The following is a 15,517-nucleotide window of genomic DNA, read 5'->3' as shown; positions in this document are numbered from 1 at the left end:
TGGATTTCGATTCTGATTCAGGAACACCAAAAACTTCTACTGGACATTTGACATTTTCTTTCTTTGAATCGGTTGGGGAATTATCGAGTTCCAGCTAGGGAATCCTTTTCAAATCTTTTACGGATTTGGGATAAGTTATTTAAGCAGAAACTTTCTTAATTCCTTCTTTTTTCATTACAATGGTCATTTCTAAGGGGTATTTATCCGAAACTTTTAAGGATGAGGATTTCTCCAGTGGCTCCATGTGCGAAGAATTCCTGGATTCTATCTCCTTTTTAGTTGCAGCCTCCATTGGATTCGATTTCTCTAAGCTTTCGGCTTGGAATTCGGCTGGGTTTCGATGAGCTCACCGAATCCCAAGCCGAAAGAACAGAGAAACAAATCCAATGGAACCTGTTACTAAAAAGAAGAAAGAATCTAGGAATTCTTCGCCCATGGAGCTACAGGAGGAATCCTCATCCTCAGAAGCTTCAAAGAAATCCACTTCAGAAGTGATCGTTATGAAAAAAAAGACGTGTAAAGAGTCCAGTTCCAGAAAATTCTAGCAAGATTCTTTCCAAAATGGGCATCAAGACTAAAAAAAATAAACGAAAAAAAAGAAATATTAAATTTAAAAGCAATCATAAGCTTTGCAACAACCTTATGTACTTGAGGTCAAATGTTTTCAGGTGCGGCTCCATAAAACTCATTAATTTTAGACACTTATTGACTTTACGGCCCAAGAACCAAAACGAGACCCAAGTTGGTTAATAAATTCCGCAGACTTATCGCTAGCTGAAATAGAAAAAATAGAAAGAATGGTTTCGGCTGATTAGGATTTATGAAATATACTTCGCCAGGTTGTCTGCTTCGGCTTTCCACCGAGTCTGTGTCTTGAAAATCCCCTGGCCACCCATGATAAGATTCGGAATGGTGTGGTTCTGTTTTCTTTTTTAGTCATCCAACTTTAATTAGTGACAACGATAATTACACATTGCAATGTTGCTGTTGCCTTTTATCTGTTCTGGTGTTGACTTCTGTTGAAAACCCAATGACTAGAGCAGCAACAAATCGAATGACAAGCTCGAATCGCACATGACAACAATTGCTAAGCAATTGATTATTGCTTAACTGTACTTTGCACCTTTGATGATCCCCCTTTTTTTTGGGGGTGGGTTTACTTTCGGGGAGTGGAACGTATGATATGGTGAGTGGTTAAGTGGGCCAGCTGTCGGAATTCCGGACAAGTGGGGTAAAACTGTCACACTTAATGCTCCATAATTGTAAGGGGTATTAATTGGGCTAGGAAGGTTTAAGCCATATCAAAAGAGATTTGCATATCCGGCTTAATATATTAATATATTTTCATAAACAAGAATTTTTAAAGATTTTAAAATAGATTTTTTGTCTGATTTAACTAATCTGTTGTAAGTTAAACAACCATTCACAGCAATGAGTATAAAGTGTATTCCAAAATGTATTAGAATAAATACTACTAATACAATTGATTATTTTTATTAAAGGGACATTTTCTAGAGCACCGAATAGCTTTAACCAACTGGTATAGCTTCCATATTTTATCAATTTATCAAATTCAATTAGTTAGATTCCGAGCGATAAAACTCATTTACATGACGAACGAACTTCTAATCTATAACCCCCCATTCTGTCGCTTTTTGTGCACCATATTCAAACAAATTCCCGCTCATGTCTGGGGATTTTATCAACAACATTTGTGATTATTTTCGTGTCATGTTTCTGTAAGCCCGAACTTGGATAGCGAGCTTTTATGCAGATTTGTGAGTGGGGACTTTTGTTTGATGACAAATTAATTTAATAATAACAGCTGCAAAAACATTTTGTAATCAATTTCAGCGCCCTCCTCCCCAAAAACTTAACAATTATCCTCGATGTACAATCAATTAATGTTGTTTTTTAGATAGAGACCGTGGGCTTAATAAGAAGTGGCCTTCGGTGCGGGAAAATTGTTTTCACTTTCTTTTGAAATAACTTTCTTTCGGGAGGGTAATAAATTTTTAAAAATGTTCCCACTTCCTAACTTTTTATTCGCCCATTTTTGGAATTTTTTTTCTACATAATCAACGCCATCATCATCATCAGAGTCGGAGGAATGGGGGGAATTCCCCTTAAGACATTCTTTTATTTTTGGAAGAAGCCATCTCTCTTTTTCTCCCTCTCTTTCTTTCCACTTTCCCCTTCCTTCTTTCTTTTGGCGCCTGCGCAAGCGAGAGAGAGAGAGAGCTTCACTTTTGTGGGAGGAGTCTAGGCTTGGCTTTATATAGAGTTTTCCGACGGGGGACTCCCGGTAATTGCTTCAATTTGGCGTACATATCCGGATCCGCTTTTCACCCTCCCCGTTTATTTTTCACTTCTCTTTTTCCGGCGCTCCTTTGTTGGTTGTTTTTGTGCAATTGCTGTGTAAATGGCATGAGAATGATAATTGTAGCAATTATAATATTAAATTGGGAGATCATGGCTCACAGGGTTTTTCCTCCTACTTTCCTCCTTTTCTCTCCCTTTTTTATGTAGCATACTTTTTTGCTGTCATTTCTGCAGCTTTTCCAACTCCCCCATTTCCTTGGGGTATTTTTTACTCTCGACTGCTGTGTATTCTGCCGGATTTGTTTGTTAATTAGAATTCTAGCGTTGAAATTAAAATGCTCACTCCGGTGGGGGTAGAAATGGGAAATGGAACTGTCGGGGAAAACTTCAACTAGTTTTTCGGGGCGTTGGCTGCCTGGGGGAATTTTCCACTGCCGGTTTTTTATTTGCCTCGCTCTGCTCTTAATTACTGCAGTTTATTTTCTAAGTGAGACTAATTAACAGGCGATTCGCAGCATTGCGGCACATTTTAGTCCTTTTCGGCAAAAGATTTCCACTTTTTGTGTGTGTGTGTGTGATAGTGGTCAACATTTCGGGCTAGTTAGTCGGTTGTGATAGCTCTGGACTTGAAAGTTTTCGAGGACATTCGCAAACTTTTCACATGTGTAGTTCGGTAGTCGAAAGTTGTGTGAGTCCAATTAGTAGCAGTCGTTTGTGGCGGAAATTGTTCCATTTTTAAGATTTAATTTAGGTTATTATTATATTTTCTATTTTGTTTGTTTACTACACTAAAGTATTTTTGAAATATAATAATCTTTAGGAAAATGATTTAGTTTGCATTTTGATAGTTATCATATCCATATTTTAGAGTCCGCAAAATATACTGTGTATAAAAATACTCTTAATATAACTAAAAATATTTTATAGAGAAGTTTTTAGCAAACTCGAGGTCATGCCTGCTTAGACTTCAAGAAGTCCAAGACGTCGGCATTATGCCAACACACAAAAAGAAGCGAAGAGGCTTCACTGTACATGCATGTTTCATGTAGTAGCCAACTACAATCATCAGCAGTGAAATCGCTATTTTATTTTCTTTATCTAATACTGAACATATAGCAAATAAAAGTAATAAATCGTAGCTTAGTTAATCGACTGTCCGCTAAATTTGTGGCGAGCCAAACTAGACATTGATTTGCCACCTCGGGTCGTACAATTTTACCTTCGTCCTAACCCCTGCGATCCCGGCCGTTAACTGTGCCACAAATTTACGTTATTAGTGCAGCATTAGACGCTCGGCTAATTATCAACACTGTCTGAGGCGCAAAAAGCCCGCTTAACCTCCACCTATCCACCTATTCTGTAGCCGCCATCAGCAACAGTCCACCACCATTTACCATTTGAACCATCCCCAGCCCACTGAGTCCACATTCCACCCACCGGCCATTAAACATGGCTCCCAAAGCCACCCAACCACCCAACCACCCAACCACCCACTCACGCACACACGTAGAGCACAACCCTCGCACGTTAATGAACGTAAAATTCACTTAATTCCAACTTTAGCCATGAATTAAGCACGACAAATGGACGTTGGGAGGATGGTAAAGTGTATGGTAGAGTGGGTTGGGTTTTCCCAGCAAAGTAGTGGGATGTATGGGTGTTATACTGAAGGGATCCCCGGGATAAATAAGCACAAAGACGTGCCATGAGACGCGGAAAAAGCTGTAGAGAGAGATGGAAAACGGAAAAAGAGACTGAGACAGAAACAGAGACAGAGTCGAACAATAAGTAAATGTGCTTTTATGGCTCTTAATTAAGGCAATGATGGGGTGTTTTAATACGTTTGCCAAATGTTAAATGACAAACTGCCAGTTGAGTCGTCGTTATGGCTCCGGCTTCCGATCCACTCAGTCTCCTTTACACAGAAAACAAAAGGTTTCTCAGGTCTATCTAAAAGAATTATGAGAATTAGGAAATAATACTAAAAATCGATTTATTTAGATCTTTTAGTAAGTCGTTAAACTAGCTAATGGTAATCAGTTTTCCAGAATATATATTTATCAATTTGGTACCCTCTTCAATTTTTCCGAACAGTTTTTTTAAATACAATTTTGTCTACCTACTATAAAATAATATTAAACCAATTTAAATAAATCTGTTATTATTTTGTAGTAAAAGTAAATAAATTAAGTATGTTTTTTTTCCAGTGTAACCACTCTTACTCACACACATGTGCCTTAATGAAGCTGCTGGGAAAGCGGTTTGGAAGCTTTTTCTTTCAGCTTACCCCTCTCCTTTTTTATAATTTCCCTGCAAAGTCAGAGGCTTTTCCTTTAGCCTTCCCTGTAATTTGTCTCCCATCCCAGTCCATCCTTTGACTAATTGCTCGGACTGGTCTATAGATTTATGACGCGCACTGTGCACTTGGCATGCTTAATGAGCAATTGCGCCGACACTTTTACTCCACTTTGACTTGTTCTCAAGCATAAAAATGGGTCCAGAAATCATCGCAAATTTCATGGCTGATTGAACGTATTGAAATTTTGGGTTCGGGGTAGGTTTTATGATTTGTAAATGTTTATCCTGACAAGTTTATGGCTACATTTAGGCCGAGACAGCCCAATTTGTGGCTTTTTGTGATGAGTGTGTGTGTATATCGTAAAAATCAGTGTGGCACATAAAAATCCAAATGCGCCATTTGCAAGGCTGGCAAAATAACATTTTCAACACTTTTTGTTTGATTAATCAAATGTATGCGAAGCCAAGGGGCAGGATTTTCGGATAGGACCCGTATCTATTTTTCCCCAGCCCATTTCCTTCTTCTCTCCTCCCGACATTTAGTCCATATTAGTATGCCACGCACGTTCTTCAACGCAAAAAAAAAAAAGAAAAGCGAGCGGAAACGAAATAAAAGCAGCAACAAAGCGGAAACGGAAGAGGGAGCAACAAAACAATCATCTAACAAAAAATGGCGTAACCTTTGTTCTTTTTTATGATTTATTTATATATTCAAAACAAATGCAATTGGGTTTATTACACATCAATAAGCCCCAACGACCACCAAAGCAAAAAATTTGCGGTGCGTGTTTTGGACGATAGAGAAAAAAATGGAGGATGAATTGATTTACATGGAATATGTAAAAATATCCATGACAGCCGCAAACGTGATCAAATTATGGATGATTGGGGATATGTTTAGAATAAGCAAACATGTTTTTAGATTTAGAACGGGAAGAGGGACAAAAAAAATTAGGTGCTGGATTTGAATTTGTAGATTAAATATATTTATATCTCAGAACATTTTTGTATTTTTTCTACTAAAAGTTTTAGAACTAAAGGGATAAAACTCTTAAGAATTTATTCAGCTTATGTCAAAATATTAATGTAGATTTGTCAAGTTCCAAGAAGTTGTTCAAACAAGCAAATCGCAGTCCCACACATGCGTAAGGATTCCCTTTCATATGCTCCAGGGAGCAGCTTCACATAAGACGATGAGAAATGGAGGGGTGTATTTTGGAACTCGGGAGGGGGGCTATAAAGAAAAGTATCCTTACGACCGTAAGGAGGCAATTCGGAATGTGTGTAAACAGTAAAATGGCACGCGTTGTCATATTTCAAGAACCAGAAACGAAAAAACACTTTGAAGGACTCGGAGATTATGATTTGTTTTGCTTGGCGCTTAACGAGCCCATGATATAACACATTCCGACCCCCGATCCACGTCCTTTAAGTATGCTAAGCATGTCTGCGAGTGTGTCCTTATTCTCCTCTCCTCTTTCGTTGAGTAATTTCAACTTGACAGAAGACAAATTTTTACAGATTTGTTAGAATTTGTCAAGTGTGCGTGTTTATGTGTGTGCGTATGCAAATAAACAATTGCACTCAAAATATATATCCCAAGATGTTTATTGTGGGGCCCAAGAAATTGCTGACATCATGTAAGCAAATTGCGTAAGGAGGCTCTGACATTGATTTGACATGAACCCTGAACCCCGAATCCTTAACCCAGAGCATTACAAATCTATTTGTTTTTTTGTTTGCCTTTTGGCTGCACAAGGAAAAATTTAGGCCAGTATAACATCAAATTAAAATTATCCTAGAAATCTGTAAGTCATTGAAACACTTCTTGAGGTTTATAAAAGACGGTTTGTAATTTCTTATTGTCTATCATAATATAGTACCAAAAAAAAAAATGGCACCGTTTTGGTGATTTCAATAATTTGTTATGTCTTTTAAATGTTCTTTCTTTTTTAATAGAACGAAATTGGAATTCATATTGTAGAATTCTTTTCCGTGTACCTTCAATCCTTTTGATCCAATCAACCCTCTAAATTCAAAGACCTAACAACAACTTTCTTTGCCTAACCCTTTTTTGTTCGTTTCTTAGGACTTAGTAAATTGATAGGACAAATCCGTAGGAGCCAGAAGTTTAATGAAGTGAAAAATTGCCAGATAACCAAAAATTAAATGAAACAATGGTCAGGCGGACACAAAAGTATCTACATAGAAATCTCTATATATTTGCTTTGTTTTTGTATATATCCATGTTTATTGTTTTTATTTTTTCTGGCTTTTCAGGCCTTCTCCTTGGGCTGTGTAAACAAAAATTGAACAAATTTCCAGTTCAGTGGCTTTGTGGCCGTTTGGCCATTTATAAAAGTTCCATAAGTCAGTCCCAGAGAGGGGGCGTGGCCAGCCCCCAGAGGCAATTTGTATTTATTTGCTGGATTTCCATGTTGAAATTGCTTTCGTGTCTTTTATTTGTATAAATATTTGCAGGACACTCGCAGCCCCTAAAAGCGGGCAACACTTTTCGACTGCAATTGGTACGATTTTCCTTACTGTAGCAAAAATCATACACAAATTTGCGGTTCCGATTGTCTCCGAGAAATATATGCTTCGTTAGGCACATACGCAAATTGTAGCCAACAAATGTCAAGAAAATTTGAAATTTCATAACCATAGCCAAGCCGAAAACTTCATGCACGAATGGCATTTTCCATTTTCCATTTTCCATCTACCGTTTCCCATTCCCACACATGGCTAAGCTAACAAGACTGGGGACGAAAACCAGATTCTCAATCCAAATCAAAATCAGAGTATGCAGTTTGAGAGCCCCGAAAATGCCAAGATCATGGGAGCTATGACACCAAATTGTTTGCCCAGCCAAACAGCAACAGACCAACTTGACTCTTCGCACTCCCAATCCTTCTCAGTTTTGGCAAATTTGCGTGCGGATAAATTGCAATCCACCCTGAGGTTGAATGCGAAACAGTAGGATGACGAAGGTGCACTCGAAAAAGTCTATTGACTTTCGTTAACATATTTCCATAGATTTCTTCAGACTTGAATTTTTAAAACTAAAATTAACAAAGATAGAAAAGCATGTTTTCTGTAAGTAAATACTTATCTCAGCATTTTTATTGAATAACTAACATTTTTTATTTTTGTTGTATTTATTTTTGGTTTTTTTATTGTTTCAGATAAGAAGTCTGACCTTTACACTCTCCTTTAAATCGTTGTATCCAAATGTATATTGCATCTTGAATAATGCTCTATTATTGAAGGACTTTCTTTTTAAAGATCGAAATAAATTATAATAATTAAAAGCAATATAATTTATCTAAAAATAAAAATCTGTTTCTTACTTTCAAAGAAAATGTTATTTGCTTATAATTAATTTTTTTATTTCTATGTTACTTATATATTCTATTTTTAGTCCAAACTTTGTGGTATTTTCCAAGTGTAAGGACTTCTAGGAGTGTTTGGACTCCCAGAGTTTTGCGGTCGACTTGTGAGTCAGTTGGCGTCGTTGCATTTGTTGTCTTTTAATCACCAGCTAACTAGGAGTTGACTTCATAATTCTAATTGTGACTCTGATACGAGAGGGCCACTCTCACCGCCTTTCTCCCGCCTCGGGAAAGTGAGAAAGTACGTGACTTGGTCTTGGAATATCGAGTATTTGATGTTCTCCGATGGGCAAACAATAAATTGCAACTGCAGGCATGTTTGCAGAGGGCCCGGAGTTCTATGATAAGTGACCTGTTGAGAGGCATTAAATTGATTGAGTTCGCTCGGAGTTCGGGGGACGGGGACGTCGGAGGTGAGCTAATCTCAACTGAAAGTGTTGGACCCCGACTAGATAAGCTAATGATGTCTAAATATTTGCCTGTAGTTGGCCAAGTGAATTATGAAATCGCTGAGAATTGCTTGATTGATCGGAATGCGGGGGATTGGGAAATCACCTCAGGGCGGATTGACACTTTCGGGGGGATTTCTTATCACGAGACTTGGGTTTTAATTGATAAGTCGGATGAATAGTGGTTTAATCTCCCTGGGAGCTCTTTGATTACGATTTGATTAGTAGTTTTGATGGTCTGAAGGTTAATATGTGGATTATCATGATGTGGGAAAGGTTCTTATCTTTTAAGTGACTTATATGATAGGGGATTCGTTGGGGTTTTTTTTGTGATTTTTTACTACGCTTCTTGTAGAAGTAATTTGAAATAATTCAATTTAATAGCTGTTAAAGATTTGTTAAAAAATGTAATTCGTTAAAAAGGCTAATAAGTTTCCTTAAACTAAAATATGATCATTTAAACAAAAAATACTTTTTTAAATGATAAATTCATTCTAAATGTTTCTTATTAAATTTTTGTAATATTTCGTTACCATAAATCTTATTATTTTATGATAAAAAAAAGTATCCCTCAATTTATTTTTCCCATCTCTTGGGTAAAAATATATCTCTTCGTTGTACCAACAATCGTGCTTTGTTTATATTGCTCTATTGGAAACTACTGCCTTAAGTTAGCTTCTTGCATTTTATTATCAATCAATGCCCACACAGCTGCTACTGCTACTGTTGTTTGTACCCCTTTATGCCTCCCCTTTGCAGCTCCTTTATCACCTTTCTCCCAACTCCCCCGGATTCTCCTCAATCCCTATCAACTTGAACTTCGTTCTTTGGCAGAACGTCAGAGAAGGTGGCTCAAAGTCATAGCGAGTCAATCATAAATATCCAGTGCCCGATATCTTATCAGCTGTTGAAAGCACTTTACTAATAATTAAAATGTCATCATTAAGAAATATGAAAAAGTCAACAAAGGCCTGAAAGTTCCCCTTATGGCAACCTCTATCTCCCACTTACCTGCCCACGCTCTCAACTATCCATCTATAACCGATCTGAACTGCAGTTGAAGAATTTATTGTTTTGCTATTGACTATTTAAACTTGATAGAGGCATATGTGGTGGTTTGTGTTGTTGGAGGCTTTCCAATGATTTTTTCAGCTTTTATCGGAGTTGAGAGCTTGTGTTTACCTTTTAAACTGGACTAGTCTGATGTTCAAATTAACCCACTGAGGTAAAAGGTTAGATTTAAAGAGCATTATTTTTTTATATATTTTAGATTACTGTTAGGGATAAAAAAACTGTTTTAAAATTTTATGAAATTACTAAAGTTTACTGTGTTATTAACATGATTTAATAAAATATTTAAATAAATATATTTTGCAATTAGTATTCCTATCCTGTTAAAATTTCAGAAGGTGTTTGGAATATTTATAAAAGCCATTTTCCAGTTCCACATGGGTTAAGCCGATAGTTGTTTGGGCTTCACCGTGGGCTTCTGAGTCTGTTGACACTAATGACAGACTATAGGCGTCAATTTTCGTGTCACATTTTCCCGATGCCAACGGCGACACAGTAGCTGCATTTTCAATTATAAACAGATGTAAAGGTCTGATAAAGCTGCACTGGGAGCCTGAGCCCCAGCCGTAGATATAGGTATGTACTGACATAGCCGTGGCCACATATCATCTTATCGGTTCGGTTCGGTATTGCAGTGAGCATTTCTCGATTCCCGGGCCCTGGTACTTGAGCCTGTAATGAGTCGTGTCGTCGTCGTCGTCTTTGGTTCCTCGGGGTGCCTCTCCGCTGTTTGCTCAGATGAGTTTTTAATTAAATGCTATCGGTTTGCGCCTTAAATAAATTGAAATAATCAATTTATATTACGTATACGACCCGGCTGGCGCGGGCTCCCGAACTCCGCTCCGAGTCAACAAATTTAATTGAAAATCTAAACAGAGAGTCAACATGACGGAAAGTCAAATGACGAACGTGCCCCTGGCTGTTGTTTCCTCTTGGCTTGTTTGTGTGCATAATTGTAAAATCAATACAAATATATCCGTGCCTGGTCCAGGTCTGATTCCCCCAATCTCCCCCGGCAATCGTTCGGAGGTGGACCTTATCTTCTCCTCTCTCTCGGTTTCTGCTGGGTATTTATTTTCCACTTTTTTTATTTAGGGTTTTCCTGATTTGGCTGATTGAAAATTATTCGCTTTGCTTTCAATTAAAGCTGTCGTTGATATGGACGAGGATCGTAAATCTTAGGCGACTCACTCTCCCCGCCTTCTCGGTGGTATTATGGATTTATGGGCTACCGTATCTGTATCTTTATGGGGACGGTAGTCTTATCGACTTCATTAACCAAACAAATGTGTTTATTGGCTGGAATGTGTCATAAAAACAGCGAATGCGCTTAGCCTAGATAAATAAACAAATTAAATAAAATTATTGTACTAAAAATATTATTAATATTATTAACTCTGCGATTAATCGCCACGGAAGTCTCCCCGTTTTTTATGGTCTCTGCGGGCTCTAGGAAAATGTTTGTGTGTCTGTTGTATTATTGGATATTATCATTTATTTGGGAGGCTATTATTGCCTGACTCGTACATAGGTTAGCCTTTCAGAGTTAGTGGGTGTGGTGAACGGGAAGGGGTTTATAAGGCAAAAACATAATTAATATTCAGATTAACTTTAAATAATATTTTGCAATATTTTATAAATATTTATTTATTGCATAATTTATATTATCACTTTCCCAAATCTTTAAAGTTTTCCAACAAAATTAAAACAAAATTTCTTTATAAATGAAATATTATACCAAAATCAAATTCGGTAAAAAATTAGTTAGATTAAAAAAATATTTTTAAATAGCATTCTAAATAAAACTCTCTTTTTAAAAGGTAAAAGTTTCATTATAACCTCAATCCTTTTCCTCAATTTCTACCCCCTTTTGGAACCGCCGCCTCTGTGCAGCACCTCGGATTAGGCCATTTATATGCAGGGCCCAAAATGCAAGGCACAAACGCCATTTGCACACAATTAGTGACATTGGACCCCCAAATTGCCGCCGAAAGGGAATGGGTATTGATTGGATCCAACTGAAGGAGGAGGTGATTAGTGGGGGAAATGAGGGGAGGACTTCTATATATGTACATATGGCTACTGTTTCCCGTGCGGGGATTATCTGCCGATAAGCGTGGATAGCCTGGGATTTAGGTTGGCTTCCCAGGCTCATATCAAATTTATTGTGTGATAATGGCCATAAAATAAATGGCTGAGGCTACCCTTTGATGCCCTTCATTGCCGAAATTACTCCCTTTAAAGCATTTCTCATTTGCATAATCGCAATCAATCACTCGGGCTTGAAGGGAAACCAGACTTGATATACAATTTGAAAAATCACGCTACACTTGTTAAAACAATTTCGTGTAAAGCTCCTGCTTTTCGTGCGTTTTTTTTTCATCGATGGCTGCTTTCCATAAGTACTTGGCGGAGAAATAGCTTTTCCCGACTGCTTGGGTGGAGCCAATCGAAATGATAAATGCTAATTTGAGGCAAGATCACGCATAAACCAACAATAAATAAATCAAATGGCAGGTCGCACAAAAAAGCTGCCCCTCCTTGAAGGAAATCAGGGAGGGGTTGCCTCATATGAATGCGATTTTGGGCCACTTATGCATGGCCATGTAAAAAAGCTGGAAAATCGGGGAACCTTGGCACGCATTTCACTTACGTTTTTTGTTCGCAAATTGTTAAGTGATTTACGAGACAGGAGGCGAAGCCATTTATTAGATGAGATTAAGTAAAGGGAGCAAAGGCCATTGAACGAGGTGGTGCTCCTCCCGGCGGAAAAAACGCCACTTTCTAAGCTTTGTTTGCCTGCATAAAAGTTTCCAAATGGCAAAAAGTTTCTCTTTCTACATTTCTCCTTTGTGCTCAATAGGAATTTCAGCTACATTATGGGAGATTATGTGAACATAGAGGACAAGAGTTTGGAGGGGAGGGAAATGACAGGGGTTTGAATTGAATATAAAAGTTTGAAGAAACTTTTATTTTTATGGCTCCAGATTATATCAGTTTAAGTGCGATTTATATATGCTTCATTTTTCTATCAAGCTAAAGTTAACTTTACTAAAAAGGCAATAATAATAATAATAAGTTTTTATAGATTAATTTTTTTCTCCTAAAATATATTCCATTGTTATGAAATTTTAACTACCTTGCATTTTTTTATAATTATTTTTAAAAATCCCCAAGATTAATACTCATTAGTTCACTAATTAAATATTACAAATATCTATTTCTAAAATCTTCCTGAAAATAATAATCGTTTTAAGTACCGTATTTCCATATAATATTCCATTAACAGCTCTTACAATAGACCCATTCAATTCCTTCGGCCACCAAATCGAAAAAAGCACAATCAATCCACCCATTTTCGCATCTCCTCCTCTCGGAAACTCAGCCATCTCGATTTCTTCCCCACTGGCTGTCTTTCCCTGCCAAGCCATACCATTTGAGCCCGTAAAATACACATTTTCTGGTGGTAGAAAATCCAGCAAATTGATTTTAGTGGGTGTTTACACAGAGCTTTAGAAGTACTTGCCGGGCGAACTTTTCACAATTTGCTTGCCAAAAACCCGGGGCCAAATTCAGCACACGCCCACACACAGTGAGCGAAAGAGACGGTGGGCTATCGAGTGAAAGAGACGGCAGACGGAGAACACATTCGAGCCATAAAGGGCAAGTGGCAAAACCTCACAAATGGCAAATGGCAGCATTTAGTATGATTATCTGCAAAGTGGGCTGGCGGGGGTGGTGGTGTCTGGAGTACCAACAGAATCGGAGCAAAATCCCCGGAACCCTCAGTTTGCCTCGAGTCCCGGGAGTTCCCATTTCCATCTCGATCTCGAAGGGTAAATGCCACTTGGCCGCTAAACATTTGGGTGTGTGTGGGTGGGTCGCTCCCTCTCAAATTTTTCAGGCGGGGTTGGTTCACTGGCGGTGGCAAAGGGATTTCAAGAGGGGGAGTACACACTTGTTTACTGTGACCGGGTGGGTTTTCTTTTTTTTTCGGTTGGTCTGGCCAGCATTTTATATGCCATTTCTTTTATTGCTTTAATATGTTAATAGCATTTACTGCTCTTCAAGCTTTTGTTGTTGTCGTTTGTTGCTATTTTTCTTCATCTGTCGCTTGGCATACACCCTATTTTACGGGTATATACTTTTTTATGATATCTTAAAAAATAGAATTAAAAGCAGCTATTGGTAAACAACACAATAACATTTTGTTTTCTTATTTGGATAATTAATCAAGCAGAGCTAAAAATAAAAATTTAATTCTTGTATGATTTGTAACATATTATTTTAATAATTTATTAGATTTTTGTTTATTATTTGCTTATTTTTGTTTTTCAGCTCTTAAATAAAGGTAGATATAATATTCAGGGTATCTAAAATTCGTGTTATTAAATTTAAAAGACACTCCTTACAGTTCTGCCATTTAAATGATTTTTGGCTTCTGTCTGAAGGTCTGAGAGTGGTGTCTGCTTTTTGCGAATCTGGGCAAAAAGGATTTTGCACATTATCATCTTTTATTGCCATTATCATATCATCTGTGGGGGGTTTTGTCTCATCTACCAGCCGCTAAGGATATTATTCCGGGTCCTTCTTATGTAATGTGTGTAGTAAGTTCTTGAGATTTTTGTTAGTTGGATAACGGAGGCTTTTGCTTGAATTTTATGTTTTAAATTTATGGCTTTGGGTTGAAACTTAAAAATGAAGGAGGCGATTTGATGTTATGTGTTATCAAGGGGATACATATTTTTGGGATCTAAAAAGTGATTGGAGTAAATGTGATGTTCTCAATATCTTTTGAGTGTTATAAATTTACATTTAAGATTGATGTGTATTTATTTTAATTATAAATTCGAAATTTAACAAAGATCTCTACTGTTTATTTTGCTAAACTTTCCAGAACTAAATAACAAAAACAATAACTTTCCTGCAAAACCTCCTAAGTAAATACAAATCACCATTCGCACCTTCAATTGTGGGATCTTCGACCGAAATGTTGCCCAAACACCCTCAGGTATTTCAGCCAATTAGTGGCAGATAAAATAAATTCAATTTGGAGCACACACCCGCGGGAATCCCGAGGTTCAGTTGAGCGTATGTGTGAATAATGTGACCCTGCGGCCCTTCCTCGGATCCCGGATATGCCTACACACATATACCCCAGTGACCCCGAATAACCCCCGCATCCTGGACCCTCAGAGGCCTCAAATTAGCGCGAATGTTTTCAAGGGTTGATTAGGCAAATGTTCGTTAACTTTCGGCTGCACTTGTCGGGATTACCGAAAAACCAGGGGATAGGGAAATTGGGTAGAAAGGTAGGGATAAGAACGGATCTGGAACTGGGACGGGGATACGCATTAATTATGCTAAACATTTTTAAATATTGTCCTCACGTGCATTGCCAACTCAGCGCAGAAGAAGCGACTCTTGAGGATTCATTCACTGAGAAAAAAGAATACGTAATTTTAAGATATTTATGCCTAATTTGAAATGTTTCTGATACTCATTTTGTATACATTTTAATAATCTAATCTTCTGAAATCACAATATCTTGTTATTTAGATTATATTATATTATCCTAAACAAATTTCAAAATAACTACCTAAAACAGTTTTCTAATAATTGGGAAGTTAAAGAGAAGTTGATTTAAAAATGTAAAATATATATATTTCTTCCAGTGTATACCCTACATCTCTCTCCGCCTGACTCACTTTTGATTGGATCGAGTTTTGTTTAAGGGCGAAACTTTTGCGCCCCTGACTTTCATTCCATGTCCCTGGGGTTCGCTTGATTTCTCGCTCGTTCCGTCGGCTGGGCAATTATGCAAATTAGATTTAATACCTTTTAACACATTTAAGCGGATTACAATTTAATATTTCTCACATTGTTTATCTACATTTGTTTGTTTGCCAGTTTTGTGCCCGGGGTAGAACATTTGTGCCGATAGGTGAGAGGATTGGCTAAGACAGGGGCACACATGGGTTAATT

The 15,517-nt window shown here is 37.5% G+C and overlaps 1 long non-coding RNA gene across 2 annotated transcripts; it reads right to left on the bottom strand.

Annotated features, from left to right (window-relative positions):
* Nucleotides 1–449: 449 nt before the first annotated feature.
* On the bottom strand, nt 450–1,042 carry LOC108059168 (uncharacterized). 2 transcript variants are annotated; one of them, XR_011418559.1, is made up of 3 exons: nt 832–1,042; nt 649–774; nt 450–574 (listed from the first exon to the last, which is right to left on the bottom strand). It is a non-coding gene; the product is annotated as an uncharacterized lncRNA (long non-coding RNA). The 2 variants fall into 2 exon arrangements; XR_001770008.3 differs by having other exon boundaries at nt 640–774; nt 832–1,041.
* Nucleotides 1,043–15,517: the final 14,475 nt, after the last annotated feature.

This window comes from Drosophila takahashii, chromosome 3L (genome assembly GCF_030179915.1).
Source record: "Drosophila takahashii strain IR98-3 E-12201 chromosome 3L, DtakHiC1v2, whole genome shotgun sequence".
Lineage (NCBI taxonomy): Eukaryota > Metazoa > Arthropoda > Insecta > Diptera > Drosophilidae > Drosophila > Drosophila takahashii.
This window is presented reverse-complemented; position numbering and strand designations above follow the sequence as displayed.